The following is a 25,125-nucleotide window of genomic DNA, read 5'->3' as shown; positions in this document are numbered from 1 at the left end:
AAAGGGAATCTACATTCTCAGTTACAAAACATGCATCTGCGTTCAGAATTATGACTGTTTGTCACAAACAAATTGGGAGAGCAACAACAGACATGGGACCTTGTTACAATTGTTCAGATAGAAACCATGGCAGCAGTCCTCTTTAAAACAAAACATGCATGTTCATGGTGCAATAAGAATAAAGCATGGAGTAAGAGTAGACTGTGGTATGGGAAGGTGAGTCTAGTTTTCCCCTTTATTTATCATATGGCAGATAAAGCATACACCCAAGTGCTTCATTCTTACTGTTAAAGGTTCTCCAATGGTGTGGGAAATATTTTGCTATGAAGGACAGGGTGATAGCACATTACATGGAATTAGTGGCTGACCAGGTCCATTCCATTATGCAAGCATAATTACACACAGGCTCCTGCAGTATTTGCTGACTGGTTTAAAGAGAATGAGACTACCTTTCATAATCTAACCTCGCCTACCCAGTCACTTGATCAGAACCTGTTTCTGAACCTCTGTGGGACATTGTGGAAAACTGCCTCAGCTTTCTTGAATGAATTGGAGGCAGTAATCATTGAAGGATAGGCATGTATTCCTCCACTGAATCACTACCATCCAGCTGCCCATAGTAGCCCAATGTGTTATCTAACACCTGAACTGCACTCCTGAAAATCTTTATAGAAGTCTTTGTTTGGTGCATGTCTAGCCAATGCACTTTCATTTTACACCAAATAAGAAGGGGGAACATGGCAGAGATATGATATGCAAATGGTAATAGTATATACTGAAATTATGTATTTGAAACAATAACAAAATAACCATATAAAATCTGAAACACTAAAGACAATAACATTTCACTATATTTTACTAGCTATAATAAACACCCATCCATGGAGACCAGTGTTCCTTACACCAGGGGTTCAACATCAAAACGGAAGGGGTCCATACAATTTAATAAAAACTTTGTAGAAACTGCTTTATAGTGGAAAACACTGATTTACAAATAAGTAATTCCAAACATTGTAAGAGTGATGGCAAATTTACAAGCACACACACACACACACACACACTTTTGCCTCGGTGTCTTATCTATTTAATTCGATAACTTTCCATATGCATTTTTTTAAACTTAGTTTTTCTGAGTTACGTTGTGTATTTCTGGTGCATTATTAAAACTTTTGACAGTCGCTACGCGTTCATTTCAGAAGCTGCTGACCACAGCAGCCGCTACGCACTCATCTCAGCAGCTGAGTCGTCTTGAACCCGCTTTAACAAAACTAGCCGAGCCCGAGACTCTCTGCACATGTGCAAAATGACCAGGCGTCACTGATTTCCGTGGAGTGCCGAATTTAATACTGCACATTTATTCAAAATAAAAACCATTCGTTCCTGAGAATAGGCGGTATAGTTGGGATAATGAACACAGGAAATCTAGAGATTTTAAAACAACTCAGTGCTTACAACTTAACATTCTATGGGGGAGGGAATGAGCAAGAAAATCATGCAGCTATGGCCAAAAGTTTTGGATCACCCTAGAATTTAAGATTGAGACAATAATAATAATAATAATAATAATAATAATAATAATATAATAATAATAATAATAATAATAATAATACAAACAAATACAAAAAAACATATGTGAACATAGTTTAGATATTTTGTTTGACATCATGTAATCAAACTACAAAATGATGTCGCAGAATTCTATCAGAAGCCATAATCATATTTGGACATTTCAAAGATTTCCTTTTTTTTGTGGACGGAAAACTACAAAGCGATATGTAATTAAATACAAACCAATATGCAATTCAATATGTTAACTTGACATTATGCAGCAGGTTTCATTCAACTATAAGTAGCAAAAACATTGAGCTTTTACATTAATATAAATTTTATGTCTACATAATATGCTTTTTTTAGACACTAATGAACATCAATAATAATAATAATAATAATATAATAATAATAATAATAATAATAATAATGCACAGCTTATTACACACACGACCTAATTGTGTGCTGGATTAAGTTAAAACACGTACACTTATTATTTGTCCAGCAAAATAATATTACGTTATCGTTTTAATAAATTTTATGAGCTTACATAAAAAATAAAGGGTAAGTATTGTACAAAGTTTATTTCGCTGTATATATATATATACCATAAACACGTCATAAGTGCAGTAAGAATTTTTTTCTTAAAAAAAAAAAAAACACACACAAAAACTAGTTTTTGATCAGTTCTTTGAGAAACTCTGCATATTATTCATAGATATACAATTGGTACTGATGACTGATAGTCGTCGCTACCAGTCGCGATGGTCAAGGAAATCTGTTCCTACTGCAGCTCCAATATGTCCATATGTGTTGTGTTTAAGTGTGTGTGTGTGTGTGTGTGTGTGTGTGTGTGTGTATATATATATATATATATATATATATATATATATATATATATATATATATATATATAGAGAGAGAGAGAGAGAGAGAGAGAGAGAGAGAGAGAGAGAGAGAGAGACATACAGATTTCAAACGTACGGGACGGGACGGGACGGGGTTCATGGAAACGCACAGGCATTTCTCATTAACCAAAACAGGTGCACATGTAACACGTTCACTCAATTTTGAATAGACATAATAAACAATACATACTGACACAAAGTAAAAACAGATACAATGCTATATTTGTATGCAAGCACCGCTGAAATACCAGAACATATTTAAATACTCCAACTGCAGCTCAAATTAGCAGATTGACAGTGCAACTATCGTATTTTATTTCCTCAATGTAATACACTATACGATAATCATAAACAGTCATCGATTGCAAATTTGAGCTACTGATAGAAGGCATGCGATACAATCAACAATCAGTATCATGCCATTAAAGTGCAACCATGGAGAAGAGCTCCATCGTCCTGAGCACGGCAAAAGGCATTTCAGTTGTAGCCTGTTCTGCGAGTTACCACATCACACGATGACATCTCACATCATTAATATCTTGCCATTGCATCTCTATAGAAATGCATTACTGGTCACTGGTACTCACAGTTTCGCCATGTATATTAGGAGATTAAGGTAATTATTTTCCTTGCTCACATCCGTTTGCATTTGTCTCTTCATCCAGGGCCGACAGATTGTCATCCATGCGCATGCGTCTGCCTTTTTTATTTTTGCTAGAATATCCCTCCTTCCATTTATTTGTGTCTGTATATTTGTAATACACATTCTTTCGAGTGTTTATTGCAACAAGTTATTATTCCAGATGTGTTTTCTTCAGGGGGAACGTTAATACATGAGGAACTCAGGAAGTATGGGAGCGAGGGGCTGATGTGGGTATAGGCATATCTTCTACATTAAATACAGCTTGAGTGGAATGACAGGTGAACCAGAATTCCATAGCCACTGTAGAGAACATTCGCATAATACAGCACATTTAGTAATTCTCAAGATATATTCAACTTTCTTAATTAAACCCCATACAAATCACGTTTTATTTGCAAATCACTCGAATGAAGTGATCATTAATAAATAATTCTCTATTCCAACCTGGTATTTCGTGCATACATAACTGAGAAAGGAACAAATACAGAATAGTTTAGCCAAATCTTAAAACTCAACAAAACCCAACCGGTGTAATATAATTGATGTTACTGTTTATTCACCAACTTCACACCCCCCACCTAGCCACCCAGACTCACACACACACACACACACACACACACACACACACACACACACACACTAGCAGACTTTATCATAAGTTAAAGGAAATGCATGCCCACTAGAGTTCCTTTACAAACAATAAGACATACTGTGACATACACTGTTTACAATAAAAGGAAATAAATGGCATATGCCGAATGAATTCCTCTCTGAATTGCAGTGACCGGCTTTAGTTACAGTGCAGTCAACAGCGAGCTTAGTTCAAACCTGTTGGTATTGCACATAATATATTTACGTTGTCAAAAATTGAGCGGATAAATAAATAACATTCACGTCATATACTCTAAATTCCGAATTGGAAACGGTGTAATGGGAATAGGAATGTAATAATAATAATAATAATAATAAATAATAATAATAATAATAATAATAATAAAGACATCACAGTACTTGCATTATTCTATAGACCGTATCTAATTGTAGGGCTTTTGTTGTAGTCTAACCAGAATTTATCTTACACTTTGACACTCCGATAGTTACATGTTACAACTGTTTGTAATGCAAACAAACAAAAAGTATAGTGCAATATACCCTTATACCTCTCTTTTATTTATAGCAATTTGAACATTTCAATGCTAGATTATAATATTTTGATAAGTGTTATAGCAATACTAATGTCTCATCTAAATCAACAGATATAAGACTGCACTGTACAGGCATCATTGATAAATCGTATTGACAACCTTTCACCTAAAACCATAAATGCTATTTATAATGCCAATTTCGTTTGCAAGCCAATGACGGTTACAGGTTCAACTTCCTTCATTCCTGTGAAATTAATGGAAATCCCTAAAATCAGATTCTTGATTCTCTGTTCTTTTCATCTAGAAACCGCGAGTCCAGACATCCAGAAACATAATTAATGTATAAAGCAAATGTGTAGAATCGAGCATTCTCTGAGATCGGCATATTTATGGTGTTGATTTACATTAAACATATAGATTACCACTTAGTGTTCCTTTAAAATTTATATCATCGTCCAGCTATTTGCTTTATAATAAATCAAATAATCAGACTTCTTAAAAGCCTGTAACAACAATAACAGTGTGATGATGATCATCATCATCATATAATAATAATAATAATAATAATAATAATAATAATAATAATAATACTTACCCCCTTCAGATGTTTGGGTTAATTTTATGACCTCACATCCTATAGTGTTCCACAGGTACTGCTGTTTTCCGTGATATGTAGATTTGTCAGGCTTCAGTCGCTTTATTGTTTGATTATACTGTTGCTAACATCGTAATTTGCTCATACGAAGATGTATAACACTGGCTTGTTGTCTTGAAAGCAATGCACTCTCCAAACAGTAATATTACTAAATCTGATAATAACATAAATACAAAATAAATCACAGTACTCGTGTTGTTCTTCGGGCTCGACCGTGTGTTGCTTACGAAGTCATCAAGACCAGAGCTAGATCTAGATCCGGGATGCCGTTTTTTGTGGTGGCTCACAAAACACCACCGATGTAAATCACCCTAGAGGCAAGGTTTCGCGGCCTGTCCAAAGGTTACCGACAGTTTAGGTTCAGATGAACTTGTCTTTACATTTTGCGATGGTCACAAATACAAATTTAAATATATATATTATATTATATATATATATATATATATGTTATAATATATATATATTATAATATATATATATATATATATATATATATATATAATACACCTTTTTTGGAACAGAAAAAATCCTTGTCTTTTTTATAGGAGAAGAATTTTGGGATGATGCACTATAATGCACACACTAATATGGTAACATTTTGCATACATAACATTATTCAGTATATGTCTACCTAAGTCAGAGATCAGATATCAATTATATTTTCTATTTGTCACAACATCAAGACGGTTATTAAACAGAAAAAAACGGTCACTAAACAACGAACAGTCAAACTATTGATAATTACCCAAATAAAAAAAAATATCAATCGGAACAGCTAAAAATTTTATAGCAATATCCAGAAAAAGATTTTACAGCAGATGAAAAACTAAAATTGATTAAAAAAAAAAAACTAAATATATAAATAAATAAATACATTACATTAATAAATCCTAGTTATAAAAAAACAGCACTTTTTTTTTCACAGCACATTTTTTAATTGTAATTAAAAAATATTACATCCTCTGAACATGATGAGGATTGTTATTTTAGGAAGGTATAATTAAGAAGATTTATATTTTTAAAAGAATAATCATCATAAGACATGAAAAAAATAACATACACGCTGACCTCAAATTAAAAAAAAATAAAAATCTCATAGTGCCTATTAATTTATGGCAGGTAGCATTCAGCATCAAATATGTAATAAATAAATAAGTATATAAATAAATAAATAAATAAATAAATAAGCCACAAGGTGGCAATGTAAGTCTACAATTCTTTTTTTTTTTTTAAATGTTGCTGCAGCTATCGTGCAGTGTAGTGTGCTTTTTCAAAGAGCGTCCATCATCAAAGGCAAAGTAGTACATAAGGAGTTCTATATTGATGGTGAGACCATTCCAAAAGTGTCAGAAAAGCCTGTAAAGAGTCTGGGGAGGTGGAATGATGGAGGGTTTAAAGGTCAGTGAGTGGGTGAGGTGAGACAGTAGGCAGTGGAAGGGCTGAAGAGGATTGACAGCAGTGCTCTACCAGGCAACCTTAGAGTCTGGGGCTTTCAGTCTTGTCTTCTTCCAAGGCTGCTGTGGCCACTTCCAGTGTATTAAGTGTCAACTGTAGAGAGAATGGAAGACTTGACTAGCTCAGCCACTGACTCATTGTGTGACCCTGAGCAAGTTACTTAACCTCTGTGCTCTGTCTTTGGTGTGAAACGTTGTTGTGACTCTGCAACTGATGCATAGCCACACACCCTAGTCTCGTATCTTGTAAAGTACTTTATGATGGTGGTCCACTATTAAGGGTGCTATATAAAAATAAAGATGATGATGATGATGATGATGATTATTATTATTATTATTATTATTATTATTATTATTATTATTATTATTATTATTATTATTGTTGTTGCACACTACTGGGAGAAATGGCTGCGAGTTCCATGATGCCTTAACAGGGTAGCATGATGCGATAAAGGGAAACTGTAGCTGTTAGTATCAGATCTGAGGAATTCATGTGTGCTATGAATCAGCTGGAAATGACTGATGCAATCACATGAGCATGTAAGGGATGTAGCACCCATACTGAGAACTGGGATAAAGTGGGCTGCAAAGGACACAGTGAAAGATGCAATTGCTGCCTTTGGTATTAGTGATGGGGCAAGTACAACAGGGAGGATGAGCTCTTGGTCTCAGTTGAACTCCCCCGAGGTGGCACAAAACAGCTCCAGCTGAATGAAGAAAGTTGGTAGTTGCTGAAGTGCAAAGTCTGGAGGAGAGGATGAATGTGTCAAGGTCATGGGCAAATGATTGAGATGGGAGAATGTGGAACAGAATAGGATTGGCTGGCAAGACATGTAGACAATAGAACAGAGGAGGATCAGCGTCTTAATCAGGTCTACATATGATGTTCTTCCATCACCACAGAACCTGAATGTGTGGGGTCGGAGAAAACCATGCATGCCCTTTGTGTTCATTACCGGCTACTCTCAAGCACATTCTTACAGGAAGTAAGGTGACTCTGAACAGGGTCGCTTCACTTGGCATCATAACCAGGAGCTGTAATGATTGGTGTTAGCACTGGAAGAATGGCATAATAAAATCAACAGCAAGCCACCAATATCAACAATAGCTGCACAGAGAGAATGACATTCATCCGTCCAGGAGAGCAAAGGTGTGATGGGCAAATGAGGGTTTGGTCTGTAATTCTATCTCCTGAGCCAGCTGAAGGTGGTCTCTTACCAGGATCCACTAGACCATGATATCTATCACACTTGGAGGCAGCCATCTTGGTGAAGGAAGACAGCATGAGGGCACAGGTTCCTGCTACTCTAGTCAGTCATTATTAGGAAGACCTGTCTTCTCAGGGATTGGTGTTCAGCTGACTACAAGGGCAGGGCTCTGGGTACGAAAGAGAATGTGCTGTGTGTTATTTTTCTCCTGAATTTTTAACTCTCTGGACTAAGCACAAGGAGGTGTGTGTGTGGGACATCAAGTAGACACAGAGGGAACAATGTGCCTACAATGGGGAGAGGATGGAAAAACATCTTCATTGCTCCACAAGACACAAGACGTACCTCCTTGTGTTTAGTTTGGTGAATTAAAAACACAGGAGTAGTGGGATGAGAACGTTTGGCTTCTGGAATGCAACTGCCACCAATTAGAACATACATGGATGACATGACAATCATGACTACAACAGTAGCCTGCATGAATCGATTATTGGGCAAACTAATCAATAACATTGAATGGACATGAATGCAATTCAAGCCAACTAAGTAAGGACCATCTCTATACGTAAAGGTAAAGTAGTGGATAAGAGGTTCTACATTAACAGTGAGGAAATACCAACAGTGTCGGAGAAGCCTGTGAAAAGTCTGGAGAGATGATACAATGGAGACCTAAGGACACAGTTTGTGTGGGAGAAGTGAGACAATAAGCAGTGCCAGGGTTGAAGAGCTTAGATAACAGTCCTTTACCCGGCAATTTGGTCTACTGCCAAGACTTCTGTGGCCATTCACTGTGTATGAGGTTTCCTTGACGACAGTAGACAAGCTGGAAACGTTAATCAGTTCATACATCAAGAAATGGTCAGGAGTTCCACGCTGCCTCAGCAGAATGGGACTGTATGGTAAAGGAATACTGCAGCTGCCAGTCTCAGCTCTAACCGAGGAGTTTTAAGTGCACCAAGGTTCGACTTGAAATGACATTGGTAGAGTCACACAATGAATGTGTGAGGGAGGCAGCACCTGTGTTGAAAACTGCAAGAAAGTGGGCAATAAAGGAAGCTGTGGAAGATGCAAAGGCTGCTCTTCATATCAATGATATCATGGGCCAAGTACAGCATGGAAGAGGAAGCCTTGGTCTCAGTTCATTCATGAGACCATAAGATTAATTCCATCATTCCAATCTCATTCTTGGATAACATTTTAAAATGTTGCTTACTACACCGCACACTATATTTGATTATTTTTTATTTGAACATTTTGCAGTTCTTATTTAATAGCATGGTCATATACTTTACCATTAATTAACTTTGTCGGTCTACATTTGTAAAGGTCATTATGCTCCACATTAAAATAAAAAAGATTGCTGTTTTAGTTTTGTCAGTAAGATATAAAGAAAATGGTAACAGTTGTTTTATTCTGAAGTTGATTGTAAGCCGCAACTTTGTACGGGTATGAAATATCAGAGTTATCTTTACTAACACCTTCTTTTTCCTCTTCTCGAGATTTGCTTTTATCATTTTCTTTTTTAGCACACCCTGGTGACTTTTTAAAACTCAAGAAGGTTAAAAACTGTTGTGACCTAAACCAGCTGTAGTTAATCCACCTAATTACCTGTAGCAAAGATATTTGATGTAACAGTTAAGGTTTTGGTTATGTATAGAAACACAGACGCTATGTCTGTCAACTGATCCTGTTGTTTATTAAAATAGATTTTGCAATATTTTGTATTCCTATAAATGAAGTCAAGAGTGCAAGGTCATGCCCATTCTTTAGTTTTCAATGAGGTCTCATCTTTTTCTCACTTTATTTTGGTAGTACTTCCGAGCATCTAATTTTGTCATGCTTATGTCTACAACTTGAGGGATTACTGATACTGTACAGCTTTTTCAAACTACACGGCTACTTCCAGCAGATCAATAAAAGATTGGTACTGCCTTTGTAGAAAGATGCAGAAGGTTACATGACAAGTAGAATTTTTAAGTCTCATAGTTACGGCTTCTGGACATGTTTCCAAAAAAAAATAAAAAGTAAAAAGTTTTTGGTCAGAAGATGATTTAGCGTGAGAAGCCAATGTACCCACCCTTTAAAGTCATGGAATTTGCATGGTATGTGCATGCTACATCACAGAAATTGAGAGTAACAATTTACTAAGCTGTGTGGAAACCTGGACCGTGTCTATTACAGTAGACATTGCTTGAGGCTGAGGCAAACTAACAGTACAATATCGACTTGCGCCTATTAAATAGTGAATCTTCTTCATACATTATGCTGACATATGTTGACATTCAACAAACTGAGTTTTGTCCTTAAGCAAGTTGAACCAAAGCTGACAATGAAGTGTGATAAGGTGCTTCTTTTTCAAGGAAATTCTTTATGGGGCACTGTGACAAAGTGCCCGCCCCTGTGTATATTATCTGTTATGTATTGCGTGTGGTGTGTTTAAGTTGGTGTATAGACATTGGTACACGGGATATAAACGGGTCTGTGTTGTGTTTAAAATGTATATGTGTATTTAGGCACGAGGACTGCACAGCACTTCACGTGCAATTAAAATGTAGTAATATGTGAGCACGGGGAATGCACTTTATTAATTCACGTGCTGGGATTCAAGTGAATAATTAAGTTGAATCCCAGCACAACAGTATATATAGATGCACGTTGTCACATACTCGCGGTTGGGTGTTCGGGACTGGAGAACAGGAGAGAGAGGAGAGCTAGATAAGTGTAAATATAGATTTCAATTGTTTGTGTAGCGTTCGTCCACTCTGTGTTTTGTCCGTAGTACGTTTTGTTTGTCTGTTTATTTTGGCGCGAAGTGCCGTGTCCTGTCTTTTGTTTGTTAAACCCTTTTATTTTACAATAAACCGGCGCCAGCCAGCGCCATCATCATTTCATTTCATCCGTCCTGTGTTTTGTGTATTTCATTCCTTTTCATTTTAAAAACTGCACTTCAGATCTCTTACTTTCTCTTTGGTTCCACAACCATCTAATTTTGTCACCACAACATTGTTCAAAGACCTTTTATACAGTATCTTAATGCTGAATTGATGCCAACCTTGAACAATTTGCTAGTGAAACCAGCTTGTGTTACATTCAGCTCTTAAGGGGGCTTAATGCCAAATCTGTTCCAGCACCGTGCCTCATTAAACACAGCAACCATTTGGAAGGTGCCATTGTAGGTTAGTTAACAACAACACTCAGAATTTGTATGTAATACATCAGAAACTATACAGTAAAATTTAAATCGCTTGCAGATAAATAAGTACATATATATATATATATATATATATATATATATATATATATATAGTAATATAATATATATATTACATATAACTTTGATTTAAACGATTTCTATAACTTTGATTTAAAACGTTTAAAAGAGTTACACTGATGTCATCATATCATCCACATCATAGAGAATTGCATTGTAGTTCCCCTCTGTATTTGTATTGTATCATCCACATATAAAACACTCAATTGTAAAATATAGTTCTGGGTAGATATATCAGTGTGTTCTCCTCCTTCAGTGAGCAGTAATGGTAAAGTATGCTTACCTACCTCGATCCTCACTAACAGGCAACCCCCTTCCAACGAGCCCAATTCAATTTGTAAATATAGCCTGTGGTAGATATTGTGCTTGTTCTGCTCCTAATCACAAGGATACTATTAAAATATTTCCAGCTTCATTAGATTATGCTGCTTGTTTGACTTTATAGGATATTACACTGCTTTTATGTTGACTTAACTCTCATACAATGAAAACAGATGTCAAAATAATATTATCCAACCTGTTTTGATTTTGTAACCAATAAAACTTGTGACCAGGACACGAAAGGAGATAGAGAGAGAGAGTTACCCAGCATCTGAGATTTCTGTGAAGGGGCGTTCGTTAGACCCCAAATTGGTCGAGACTTCATGCTGCCTGGGACCTGAAATAAGGACAAGGCATAGAGGTTAGTATGGGACTGGAGCACAGAGTAGCCACGTCCCGAATTGAGGCAGAGTATAGAACAGAGCCTCGAGTGAGGTAAGATAAGCGCAGGAGCTGCAAAAGGACAGAGTGTTGCCAGGGCTCCGCTCTGACTCACATGGTGAGAACCCCCCTGAAGGTAAAGGGAGGCTAATGCCTAGTCCTGAGGTCAGGGAAGTGAGACTCACTTGCCCCCCAAAGGATGGACCCCCTGCTCCTCGTGAAATCTCCCACGCTGTGAGACGAACAAAAGACAGCACATGCCAGCGCATAACAAACAAAAAACCAGAAGGACAAACAGGACAAACAGGAAGATGGTTAGTAATTTAGTAGGATGTGACTGTGTATACCTGCTGCTCAGTGGAGAGGGAAAAAACCCCTTGAGGCTAATTAGGGAAAAACCTCTAGTGGACCCGGTAGACAGGAAGCCCCCACTCCGGGCATGCTAGCAATTTTAGAGGGAGCAGCAACTAAATCGGAGAAGGAATGTAGGAATCCACTGCAGAGGAGTACCATCTCCTCCATATTCGTGATCAGGCTTGAGGAGGGAGGCCTGCTCTGGAGGCAAGGGTGGAGAAGAGGGAAGTCTGCTCGGAGGCGAGGGTTGAGTCGAGGAGGGAGGCCTGTTCAGAGGTGAGGGTGGAGTCGAGGAGGGAGGCCTGCTCTGGAGGTGAGGGTGGAAAGGAGGGAGGCCTGCTCAGAGTCGAGGGTGGAGAGGAGGGAGGCCTGTTCGGAGGTGAGGGTGGAGAGGAGGGAGGCCTGCTCAGAGGCAAGGGTGGAGTTGAGTGATCATAGGAGTTAGAGGAATCAATGAACAGGGGGTCTGAGGGGGGAGGGGAGGTTCTTGTTGGGGAGATACCTTGAATAGGGGGATAGGGGACTGAAATTGATCCGTCTTGGAGGTATGCAGCCAAGTGATTGAGTAAGCATCGAAGGCGGCCGAGAGGCAGCTGATCTCCATAGGTAGATCCTTGTAGGAGGAGTATGGCTTTTCCAAAGAGTGGAATGTACGTAGAATGTACGTTGATATAGACAGACATGAAGGTGAGGCAGGGGGAAAGCTCTTAAGAATCCCACGGAGGGTCAGGTGAACTGCTGGTATGGAGAGACTGGAGGGAGATGGAGAGAATCCCTAGCATGGATGATGAGAGACAAGATCAGGTTTTGATTGAAGGAATATGATTATTCGATTCTGGGCGCAGAAGGTTGAAGACACCGAGCAGGCTGTAGAATAGGAGCTCTTGAACAAAGGGTGAGGGCTTCAGACATGTAATGCTGAGCAGATTGAAGGAGGTTACTGAGAGTAGGATTCAGTCAAATAGCATCTGGAGAAGCTAGGGATTCTGGATGAGGGTTGTGGAAGCAGATGGGACCAGCTGACTGAACTTGGATACCGAAAGTAGAGGCAGAAGGAAAGCTGGAACTGAGGGCTGAGGTCGCAGCTGGACTGAACGAACATATGAACCGTCTACTGGGGATGCTTGGTGCCTACCCCCCATATTCTAGAAACGAGGGCAGACAGATGAGATGCCGCCATTCTATGTGTTAGTTAATACGGGATCGATTAGCGGTTTGCTACCATCATGTCTGCTTGAAATGGAAAAGGTGAACTCACATTCAGAGATTTGGGTTTCGCAACTCCAGTTCTGCTCTTAATAGCGGAACTTTAACTCATAATCAAGACAGATTTCCAGTCTCATACCACGTCTCTCACCAAGTGCTAATGACGTAACATTTGAGAGGATGAGCGGAGATATGACTAGGATTGCTGAGGAAGTGCCCTGTATTTTGATTAGATGGGGATTAGCGTTAGCGTTGATTGTGGGAATACTGCCAAGATCTGTGTATTGGAGAAAAGCTGGAGCATTGGAGGCTCTGGAGAAGTGCAGTTGTGGATTTAAACACTAAACTAGAGCAACTTTTGCATGTTGCAGTAGTGATCAGATCTGAAGAGGGAGCGGAGATCTGCTGTAGTAAGGAGCGATTAACAGCAGAGGGTCTGTAATAGTGAACGGAGGACTACCATCGGTAGAGTGCGGTGGTCTGCTGCAGAGAGTAGGGATCTACTGAATGCGGTATATATTGCTCTTTCAGTGTTAAGGCAGGTTTAGATGGAGCCAGAGATGGGGCTGCTTTTGGAAGAGATGAAGAATGCAGAGATCTGAGACCACTGAAGAACCCGAGAGGATGAAGAATGTGTTGCTCCGAGGCGTCTGCAAAACCTATTGATTGGTCAGGAGCAGTTTGAGAGTATTGTCTATTGGGGGTAGGAGGACATTGACTGAAACGTTGATAATCGTAGGACATGGTTCCGTGACTGACTGGAGGCTCATGTTGATGAAATAATGACTTTGAAAGTTGAATAAGGTGCCTTGATGAATCTGGTCACATTGGAGGAGTGGAAATGAGGAAACATGAATCTGGGAACAGGAAAAAGTCGCAGGAATGGATGCCCGATGCAGGGAAGCTGGACGTTACTGTGATGGTAGATTCTGAGCATCTCAAAAAGCAGCTGAGTAAGGTTGCTTCATGACCAGGTCCTTGAAGAAGGGAAGAGTTGAAATTGAAGAATGTCAGTTGATATAGGTAGGCAAAAGGTTGAGGAGGAGGGGAAATGCCTGAGAATCCCTCACATGAATGTATAGGAAAACTGAACTGTGCAAGCTTCACAGTGATAGCAAACCAGCTTATAGACTGTATATAATTTGTGTTGTTATACTGCCATCTAGAGGTTATGATTGGAATTAACCATTGGCTAGCGTGAACCCGGGGTAAAATATATTTGGCTATTATTGAAATCCTTGTCAATGTAGAACAATTGCATATTCTTTTAGATTTGAATATATTCGTTAATTGTTTTAGGACAGTTAGTCATGTATATGAATACGTTAACATAGTATTTAGATGTCACAATTCGGCGAGTTGAACAAGCCCTTACAGTTTCTGAAAGCGCAGCAACAGAAAGCCAGAAGATTGCAGTACTGAGGCACAGAGCTTGCAGTGTCAGATGAAGCTGCCTGGTCACCACGGCAACTTACCACTCCCCACAGTCACTCAATGAGGGTGTTGCCATGGTAGCCATGGACTGAGAGGTGCTGGTGGAAAAGTTTCAGTGTCGTTGGAGCATGTTGTGACCAGTCGAAAGCACAAGCCGCCACAGGTTCAAATAGAGCATGAAATGGGTTGGATAGGTCTTTAAAACGTTGAACGTAGCTAATAGAAATCCAGGGCAGGATCTTCTGAAGGAACGGTAAATTGTGCTGGCTCTGGGAGCAGGGGAGGGGCACTTGATTACAAGCGAGGAGTAAAGGAAGATTCAGCTGACAGAGCTTTGTGGTGGATTTAAATAGAGGAGCTATGGCAAGGCAAATGCTGACGGGAATGTCAATGCCTTGTTGAAGGAGCTTTGAAAGTTTTAGTGGAGGGCCAGCCTGTCTAATAAAGATGCGGACAAGTTGAGTAATGAAGCTGCGGTTTGGATGGTGCTGTTGCTGGGCTGGAAGCTGGACGGAGCAGGAAAGACTAACGCTGGAGCTCCTGTAGCCGATCGGAATAGAGAAGTTGAATGATGAGAAGAATCATCGGAGCAGGTATGAAAGTAATTGATAATATCTTGGGGGCGCTGCACAGAGAATTAACCTCCAGTGAAAGGCAACGAAGTGTAGATTAGTGGTGAAGCACGAAATGACGGCGTCTGAGCATTTGCTATGAAAATGAAACACTAGACAGCGAATGTACAAGTGATCAGGGCTTAAATATAGACTAGGTACTAACTGACAAAAATTGGAAGCCCCCTGCTGCATGCCCCCCGAACTACACTAACTAACATTTAAATATTTGTCCATGTCTGCTCCTGTTTTGTTCTTTACCTACACCACATACACAGAACATTATGGCAAGGGCTGTGAAGGGGTTAAATCTAGTTCTGACTGCAGTTCTGATTGGTGTTTTTATACACTATCGTCCACAAGAACTACCAGTTCATCTTTTATAAAACATTAAACATTATCTTTCTTTGCACAGCTTTTTACAGATTATTTAATTTCTTATAGGGGTCAGCTACCTTGTTAATTGATTGTGTACCTGTGAAAGCAACAATATTGATGGATGCTCCTGATTAGCTGGATGTTACCAACACTTCAAAAACCATTTATTCAGCAGTCACAAAAGGCCAAACTTGGGTCTAAGGGACTGTCACTAAACTTTTAATTTAGGTAAAGAGCAATGCATATTGCTGGTTTTGAAATTAAACCAAAACTCGGCCCATATGCGAGACATATACATCGTGCCAACATTCAATTAAGTTTGCTTGCCATTTATAAAAATGTTGTAATAAAACACAAATTATGTTTACGATAATGAGATATTCCAAAACCAGTTTAACAGATGTACTAATGTAGCTGACTAGTTTTGCTCTTTTCCTTTTTCATTAAAAAAAAAAAAAAAAAAAAAAAAAAAACTGTGATCTTTGATACATAGCTTAGGAAATGACTGGAACCAAATAGCTTACTGTTCCTTACTTGTTCAGTTTTGGGACTCCAAAATGTCCAATGCTGAAAATTATGAACTATTGTATTTCCTCATACAATAAGGGGTGGTTTAAAGTACTATATGTGGTAACATGGCTGGGTGCAACAGTGTAGGTGCATGTAGACAACACTCTGGAAACTTTGTTTTTGCAGTTCCAACACTATTTCACAAAATATACAACACAAAACAAACAAACAAACAAAAAGCCTGTCTTCACTTAAAGATACTAACAACACAATTTAAAGTTGCTTCCCAATCTGCCACAGGACAGCTAAGCTATGTATTTGTCTCTTAGCACACCAGTTGTTGTTACTCACAGTATCTCCAGCACTTCCTCTTACTCCACTCTCTCCAACATTCCCTCTTACTCCACTCTCTCCAGTACTCCCTCTTACTCCACTCTCTCAGCACTCCCTCTTACTCCACTCTCTCCAGCACTTCCTCTTACTCCACTCTTACTCCCTCTTTCTGCTGCTATCTTTAAATACAGCTTTATTTTGTAGAAAGTTTGTAGTATTAACCACAAAAAAGACACAGCAGCATTAAAACTATAAGAGTAAACTAAAAGAGATTTATAGGAAAATACAATGATCCACAATGGTTACCATAGTTTTTCAGCATATAAATTCCCTAAATTCACTTAGGCTTTTTGCTTTTTGCCATAATAGCTCCCAACCAAATGACCATTATACTTACATTGTATGCTGTGCATAAGAAACTACAGTAAGTGTGGTGGGCAAAAAAAAGGGGGTAAAGAGAATATAACTGAAAACAGAAATATCAACAGTAGAAGAAGTGAGTTATGAGAAAGTCATTGTGCCAATTACAGGTATGGAAGTTTTAAACACTGCTACCTTATCACAGTCATATATACAAATTGTGGTGAAAAAAAAATTCTATGGAATGCAATTACAATAATGGGATAATAAATGTAGAGAAAACAGATGGTACAAAAAGATGACATATTTATAGTTTGCAGTTTCTGTCAGGAGTAAGAAGTTCCAGATGTTCTAGATATTTCCATCGATAAACCAAAGTAATCTTAATAACACCACTGAAGTGGGCAACCATTCATCAAAACACTAGCATTTTACATGGATAGATGTGAATTCATCTGTCTTCTTGCTCTTACCTTGAAAAGAAGCAGCTCTTCTCTGTTGTTTGGTTCATTTTCATTGTCAAAGCTTTCTGTTGCCTGGTAACCTTCATTGTATCACGAGGCTCGAAGCTGAGGGAACATGGGAGCGTTTACTAAGAGAATAACCCACAAAAACAACACTGGCCTTCTGTAAATCTATAAATCATAGACCATAGAGCACAAAACACTTTACTTTCTTACATTTTGTCCACTATATTGGAAAACTTCAACCAATAATAAAATAAAATCAAACAGCTTACACCTGAGCAGGCTCAGCTGGCCGAAACGATTATCTACTCTAGGGAAACTGTGACTGATCCATTGTGTCTTAACACATCACGACAGCTTAGTACACACTTTATCATCTATTTTGTGCACTTTTTTAATTTTGTTTGTTTAATTATGTACTATATAGATAAGAATGCTTTTCTATAATAGCATCCAGTTAATTCCAACAGAAAGATTCTAAGTAAAGTTGTATCTGAGAAAAGTTTCCATCTGTTGTCTTTGCGTGAAGGCTTGAAATACAGATGGGATGACACAGATTGTTTAGTTTAGCCATTGACACTCAGTTATATCTTACTTTAAAATCAAGGATTCATTATGTGCTGCTCTCCACAACAGATGGCTTGGTCTACAAGTTAATCCTTTTAGTCTTGATAAAGATACAAGACTTAATGTTTTGAGGGATATTCCAGCATTTAATATTTCATAGCTAAATTGACAGCATCAAGTGTACCCAGTATTGGATATTGTGTGTTATTTCTAGACAACTTAAAAATAGATTTTTACATAGTTAAAAAGTATGCCATGCAGTTGCAAGCTCCGGGTTCTTGGAGTCTAATTGAAGTTGAAATCATATAACTGTTCTTTTAAATTATTCCAGGAGGAACAAGTGAAAATTATCATAGATGATAGCATTGTTGAATTTTATTTATCGTTCAGTTTTTTACAGGAATACAGATTTTTGTTCTTTTATCTTTTTTTTCTTAACTTTTTCATTCCAGATCTTTTAGCAGTTAAGATCAGTTTTGTGTCCATGTGTGGCAGGCTGGCGAGTGGATAGAGGCCCAGAGACAGACTGCAGTTCAAAAAAAATAACTATTTTATTATAAATAAACACAAAAATGAAAGGGCACAAGGGCCAAAACAAAGCAATTTCAACACAAAGAAAGACAAAAAGCAAAACTTACAAAAATAACAATTTCCAGGCTGGGCAATGCCTTCACTGGATTCAAACTTTCCAAGCAACCAAAAAAACCCAACCTGCTTCCTCAGCTCCCTCTCCCCAAATGAGAAGCAGAGGCCTCCTTTTATATCAGGTGGCTGGGCGCTGATTGATCGTTAATCAACCTAATCAACTAATCAACCCCAGCCACCTGAACATAATAAACCCAGGCAGGTAGGGGAAGTTAACCCCATCCCTGCCAATTTAAAGGGCAGAGCTTTGCTCTGCCACACCATGTTTGCCCTTAAGTTTTCTTAACTGGAAGAGGTATAAATTCATTTTCTATTAGTAAAATTTAGGAGTGTAACTAATATCAATAAAATAACAGATTTTCAGACAAAAACCACAAAGGATAAATTATTATTTTGTTAAATTCTGAGTGTTCTTTGCTAGGTTATTTGTAATTATTTAAGTGGTGTCCAGAAATAACCAATTATCTGCAAGAGGAAAACAACAATAGGTTATTTATTTTGATTTATAGGATTGATGTTCAATTAGATTTCTACATGTCACAATTAACTTATTGCAAAATGACTGTATGAAAGATTTCAGTCACTAACTCTTTTTTGAAATAAAATGAATATGTTGTGTTGGGCTTGCATCATAAAATGTTATTGAATTTGATATTTCCTATGTCACTGTCTATGCTGCTTACTGGATTAAGCAGAAGTCAATGACAACTAGTGACAGACTTGCAGAAGGCCAAATGAAGATCTGCCTGCCAAACTGACAAGCAGAGAATGACAGATTTGGGCTTATTTCCAAATTGCTCAACTGAGAAGCTCAGCTGTTCTTATAGGGACTGGCTCCAACCCATATGATCTAGGAGGAACTCCACATCGAATACTGGAGATCACAGCATTGCTACTAAAGGATCCAGCTTGAAGCAGGTGTGAGGTTAAGTATAGCTTGAGTGGAAAGAATGTCAACAGCCAAGTGATATGGGCAAGGAGGAAGATAAGAACATGTCCAGATATCTGTGAAATAACACAGTTAACAAATCTGGATAATAAAAGGCCCAGTTGTTGCAAACACTTCAGAGAAATCAAGTAATACAGTAATTTCACTGTCATTTTTGTAAATATTTTTATTGAAATAGTGTGATTTTTATCCAGTGAAAGCTGCTGCCTTCAAACAGAAAGCCATGTATGAACAAGGTAATTTTTTAATGCACAACCTTGTACAAAAAATACATATTATGCAATGGGCATGCACTCAGTAAGTGTTCAAATAGATCCTTGTGTCATGATTATTTATTATTATTATTATTATTATTATTATTATTATTATTATTATTATTATTATTACACTCATCCCCTGTCAAGTCTATAAATTCAAAATTAGATCCATCAGTATGTTAAAAAAGTTGATGAACATGACAACAGCATTAACAGAGTAGTATGAACAGATACATGTACAGACAGATAGACGTCCCCATATATCTCCAGAGTCTTATACTCTCAATACATTATGCTAAATAATATTAATATATGGTTTCAGAGATAAGGATTTGAGTCTCACCTGCTTCGCAATTATGTGTAGTGATAGTTTTAGCAATCAGTAAGAACTCTTAACAGACCATTGACTGGGATCTGAAGTGACACTTAAACGCAAAAATCTGTACATGTAATTTTAAAATCCGATAATATAAGTATTATATATATATATATATATATATATATATATATATATATATATATATATATATATATATATATATATATATATTATATATATATATATACTAATAGGTTTACCTAAAGATAGACAACCTCCTTTGAACAGACTAATATCTAGCTAAAATGCAACTGGACCATGTCAACAGAATTTAGTTCAGCTATGCCACATCTGCCCAGAGAGCCTCTAAACTAAGCTGCCCAAACCTATCCCTGCAAAATCATTTGCAGAATGTGGCCAGGCACTAATTGAATGAATGATTATCAATTAGGCCTGGCCACATGGCTAACAGAGGAGCTGGAAGCCAGGTCCTTTGTTCTCCAGCTAGGATGTAGAAAGCTTTGCTAACTTGAAAAGCAGCAGTTGTGACTGTAATACAGGAAAAAGAAAAGAGGTAAAGATATTTTAATTATGAATCAAATTTAAGTATATATGGTTTGTTGAGAATAATGTTTCTGGTGCAAGACCTCCAGTTATTATTATTATTACTTATTTCTTAGCAGACACTCTTATCCAGGGCGACTTACAGTTGCTACAAAATATCACAATACAAAGTATTACATTGCAAAATATCACATTACACAATATCGTCTTACAAAATGTCACATTACACAATATCACATTACAGATAAGCGTAGTTATAAAGTACAGTAACATCAGTGTATAATAAGATCTAATATAAATAAGAGCAAAATAAAGAGTACATTAAATAATTACATTTAAGAGCAAATTTGACTAAGCGCAGTAAACTTGTAATGTAAAAATGTTTGCTATGAGTAAATTCCATTAAGAGCATGTAGTAAGTACGATAAATGGATAAGAACAATTCCAGGGACGGAGACTCCTTTGCACAGCAGGAGATAGAGGTCTACAAGATAACCCAGGAGATGGGCCCCAGCTTGTCAGTCTCCAAACACGCAGCCCTGCTGGCCTCCTTGGAAGGTGCTGGGTTGCTGGGCCTAGCGCAATTCCTGCCGGTGGACTCCACCAAACCAGCCCAGGTGCAAGCTCCTCCGGTAGGAGGTTTGTCTAAGGACCCTGCATGCCCTAATGGGCAATGCAGGATAACAGAGGCCCAGTCGCAGGAAGGAGCAGTGGCACAACTGTGATTGTGATGGAGCATCTGGCAAGATTGGGTCTCGCCCTCAACGAGGCCAAAAGCCAATTAATACTGGTGCAAAGTATGGTTTATCTGGGTCTCTGATTGCATTCCTTTACAATGCAAGCCTACCTGTCAGATGACAGAGCAGTTGCCATTCACAACTGTCTAACCCTGTTTCAACAGGGATCCACAGCACCACTGGTGTCGTGCCAAAAACTATTGGGTCTGATGGCCGCAGCTTAATCAGCCATCCAGCTAGGGTTACTCCACATGTGTCCGATTAAGTGTGGCTCAGTGCCTTCCAGCTACATCCCAAACGCGACAGACACCGTCGTTTGGCTTCATCTCGTGTATACTGGGAAGCCCTGCACTGGTGGAGGTAAGCCTCTCACCTGCGAGAAGGCGTAAGAATGTGAGTGATCCACAGCTGTGAGGTGGTGATGACAGATGCATCCAACTCAGGTTGGGGTACGGTCTGGGCAGGCAAAGGAGTCTGCGGGTCTTGGTCGTGTCACTGGGCATCCATGCACATATGTGCTGGAACTGCAAGCAATTCACCTCGCTCTCCAGCACTTCCTTCCAGTGCTCCAGAGGATACATGTCCTTGTCCGCACGGACAACATGTCTGTAGTGGCATATGTCAACCACCAGGGAGGGCTTAGGTCCCCAAAGTTGCACTGCATAGCCTTCTGGCTATTGACCTGGGCAAAGAGAAATCTGTTATCCCTCTGGGATGTTCATCTCTCTGCAGTAGTGAATTGGGCGGCGGACCTCTTCTCGAGGGAGGGTCCGAGCCCATCAGAATGGCGACTTCATCCTCAGGTGGTAGAGCGCATTTGGGAATGGTTCGGGAGGGCCTGAGTCGATCTCTGAGAGATGGCGCCTGAGGGATGACTCACTGCCCCCTATGGTTCTCCCTCCACACATTGCGATGATGCATTAGGCGTCGATGCCCTAGCCCACAAGTTGCCCAGGATGCTCTTGTACGCATTCCCACCAATACCATTGCTCCTGGCCTTCCTAGAGAAAGGTTAGAGAGAAGGGGCGACGTTCTCCTGGTGGCCCCCAGATGACCCAGGAGAATCTGGTTTGCAAACCTTTGCCAGCTGCTGCAACGTCAGCCCTGGGAGATCCCGCTGCGCATGGATCTCCTCAGTCAGACGAGAAGCACTCTCTGGCACCCAGAACAGGGAAGACTCCAACTGTGGGTCTGGCCCCTAAACGGGACCGTCTGTACACCTTAGGGCTCTCAAACACAGTCGTCAGTACAGTGCAGAATGCTAGGGCCCCCTCCACAAGGTCATTGGTACGCCTATAAGTGGAGGTTTTGGCTAACAAAAAGGCTGTTTTCATAGATATATTTCAATTCTATGGAATGTATCGGCTCAAATGGGACCTTAGTGAGAACCTCCAATACCATGTTTAGACTCCACTCGGAGAGAACGTTCTTTCTAGGAGGACGTAACTTCCGAGCACCCCCCCCCCCCCCCCCCCTTGACTCTTCAATATTTTCCATTCCTTTCCAGGATTCTGGACTACTAACTACAAACTGCATTATTATTGCACTTTGTCTCCTTTGTTGGATTTGCTGTGATCATTAATCAAGTGTTTTTACCCACGGGAGTGTAGCACCAAGCAGTATTTCTAGACTTTGTATTTTGTTTGTTTTAGTGGGAACTTCCTTGTGTGTATTTTTAAAGTGAACCTAACCCGGTGGAGAATTAATAAAGTTTGTTTTAATTTTAACCTTGTTGCCGTTGTTGTGTGTGCAGAACCCCAGGGATCAAAGAACCTGTGTAGGGATAACTAAAAGATTTCTCAACCACAAAGGTCCTTGCCCTTCTGAAACCCAATGTGGCATATTTGGCTACTTATATTTAAGTTCTTTAATAGACTGGTTATCGCTGTCATACTACCCGTGACACAAGGACCAGGGGTCACAAGTGGAGATTAGATAAACGGGCATTCAGAACAGAAATAGGAGGCACTTTTTTACACAGAGAATCTGTAATCAACTCCCCAGTAATGAAGCTGACACCCTGGGATCCTTCAAGAAGCTGCTTGATGAGATTCTGGGATGACTTTTGGTTCTTATGAGTGATATAACTTTTCTCTGCCACATATAACCTACACAGCTGTTTAATAACAGTACTTTCAAAATTGGCCCCTTGATCAGAATGGGGCCTAGCTGGACAACCAAAAGGCTGAATTACTTGCTCCCATAGTATACGAGCTATAGTAGTAGCAGTCTGATCATATGTTGAAGCTGCCCAGACAAACTTGGTAAAATGGTCAGTCATAACCAAAATCTAATTCTAAGGACAGATAGTCTATTTCAACCAATTCTAAAGGTCTGTTGGTGTACAGCCTCTAAGGTCTTCTCCTCACAGTATTCCAAGGCAGCAGGTGCTAAAAAATAAATCATGACTAAGTACAGGATCTTCCATCTGTGCCTTACCCCACTGTTCGACAGTCTTTGCAAGAAGGACCTGACTCCCTGTCCTATCCAAAACCTTGGCTCTGTGGCTTGGCTCTATGGTTAGGAGTGTGGTGCTCACAATGGGATAGGCTTCACAACAGGCTCAAACTACTTCACTTCTGATTTAGGTAAAGGAAGGCACTTCCACACTATCATTAGTGTCCTCTACTGAATCAATCTTTGGCAATGGTACTCTAGGCAGAGTATCAGCATGGTTGTTCTGCCTCTCTGGACAATACTTGATCTCAAAGTTGTAGTTTGCTAAACGGGCAGCCCACCTTTGAGTCACACCATCCAGTTTGGCAGTCTGCAAATGAGCTAAAGGGTTATTATCCGTATAAACCATAAATGGGGTGCCAGTCAAGTAATCATGAAACTTCTCTACAGCCCATTTAAGGGCTAAAATTCCAATTTAAAAGATCTATAATTTGAATCCTTACGCTCTGTAGATTGTAAGCTTCTACTGGCATAGGTGATTGCCCTCTCTTTCCTTCTCATTTCTGTGATTAAAAAAACATATCCTAACCCTAGATTATTTGCATCTGTAGATAAAACAAATGGACAGTCAGCAAAAGTCAAAATGGGATCACTCACCAAGGCTCCTTTTAGCACCTGAAAGGACGCATTGGCTTCCCTAGTCTATACTGCAGGGTTAAATGGGATCTTCTTCTTCTTTGGGGCACTATAGAGCAGCTGATGAAATGGTGCTGCAATCTTAGCAAAATCTTTAATAAACCTGCGGTAATAGCCCACAAACCCCAGGAAGGCTCGAAGTTCAGTCACAGATATTGGTGACTTCCATTCTTGCACAGCTTTGACTTTAGCTCATGTAGGGGGCTACTCCCTGTTCTGAGATGTCCCAAGTAATGCACTTGCCTTTGTAGAAAATGGAACTTCGATGCCTTCAATTTCAGTCCATGTTGTTGAAATTTATGAAAAACAAACTGAAGATGCTTTAAGTGCAAGTCAAAATCGAGTGAGTAAACCACCACATCGTCCAGGTAAATCAGTAAAGATTCAGTGTTTTGTTCCCCTAGGCAATGCTCCATTAAATGTTGAAAAGTGGCTGTTGCATTACATAGGCCGAATGTCATCCTTTCAAATTCAAACAAACCCATAGGAGTAATAAAAGCCATTTTTTCACGATCTTGTGGAACCATTTCGATCTGCCAGTACCCACTTGCAAGATCCAATGTCAATGGTCAAAGATTCTGCTACCCTAGGCAATGGATAAGCATCCTTGTAAGTCACTACATTTTATTTCCTGTAGTCTACACAGAATCTAGGAGTGCCATCTTTTCTTTTTTAACAATTACGATGGGAGTAGCCCATGGGCTACAGCTCTCCTTCACAATATCAGTTTAACATTCCCTGTAACAAGGACTTTACTTCAGAAGAAAGGTTGGGGTGGATCTGACGATACATTTCTCAAACTGGTGG

At 39.1% G+C, this 25,125-nt stretch overlaps 1 protein-coding gene across 2 annotated transcripts in view; it reads right to left on the bottom strand.

Moving 5' to 3' along the window:
* LOC121313436 (regulator of G-protein signaling 20-like) overlaps nucleotides 1–5,098 on the bottom strand; it is a 41,985-nt gene extending 36,887 nt beyond the window's left edge. Inside the window, exon 1 of one of the 2 annotated variants that reach the window (XM_041245964.1) lies at nucleotides 4,840–5,098. The gene's annotated coding sequence lies outside the window, so the exon portion shown is untranslated. Of the gene's footprint in view, nucleotides 1–3,043; nucleotides 3,123–4,839 lie in introns of those variants that run through there. The other variant, XM_041245965.1, reaches the window with a different exon arrangement.
* Nucleotides 5,099–25,125: the final 20,027 nt, after the last annotated feature.

The sequence above is a fragment of the Polyodon spathula genome, chromosome 3, assembly GCF_017654505.1.
Source record: "Polyodon spathula isolate WHYD16114869_AA chromosome 3, ASM1765450v1, whole genome shotgun sequence".
In the NCBI taxonomy this organism is placed as follows: Eukaryota; Metazoa; Chordata; class Actinopteri; order Acipenseriformes; family Polyodontidae; genus Polyodon; species Polyodon spathula.
Note: the sequence above shows the minus strand (reverse complement) of the source record. Positions and strands in the feature narration are given on the sequence as shown.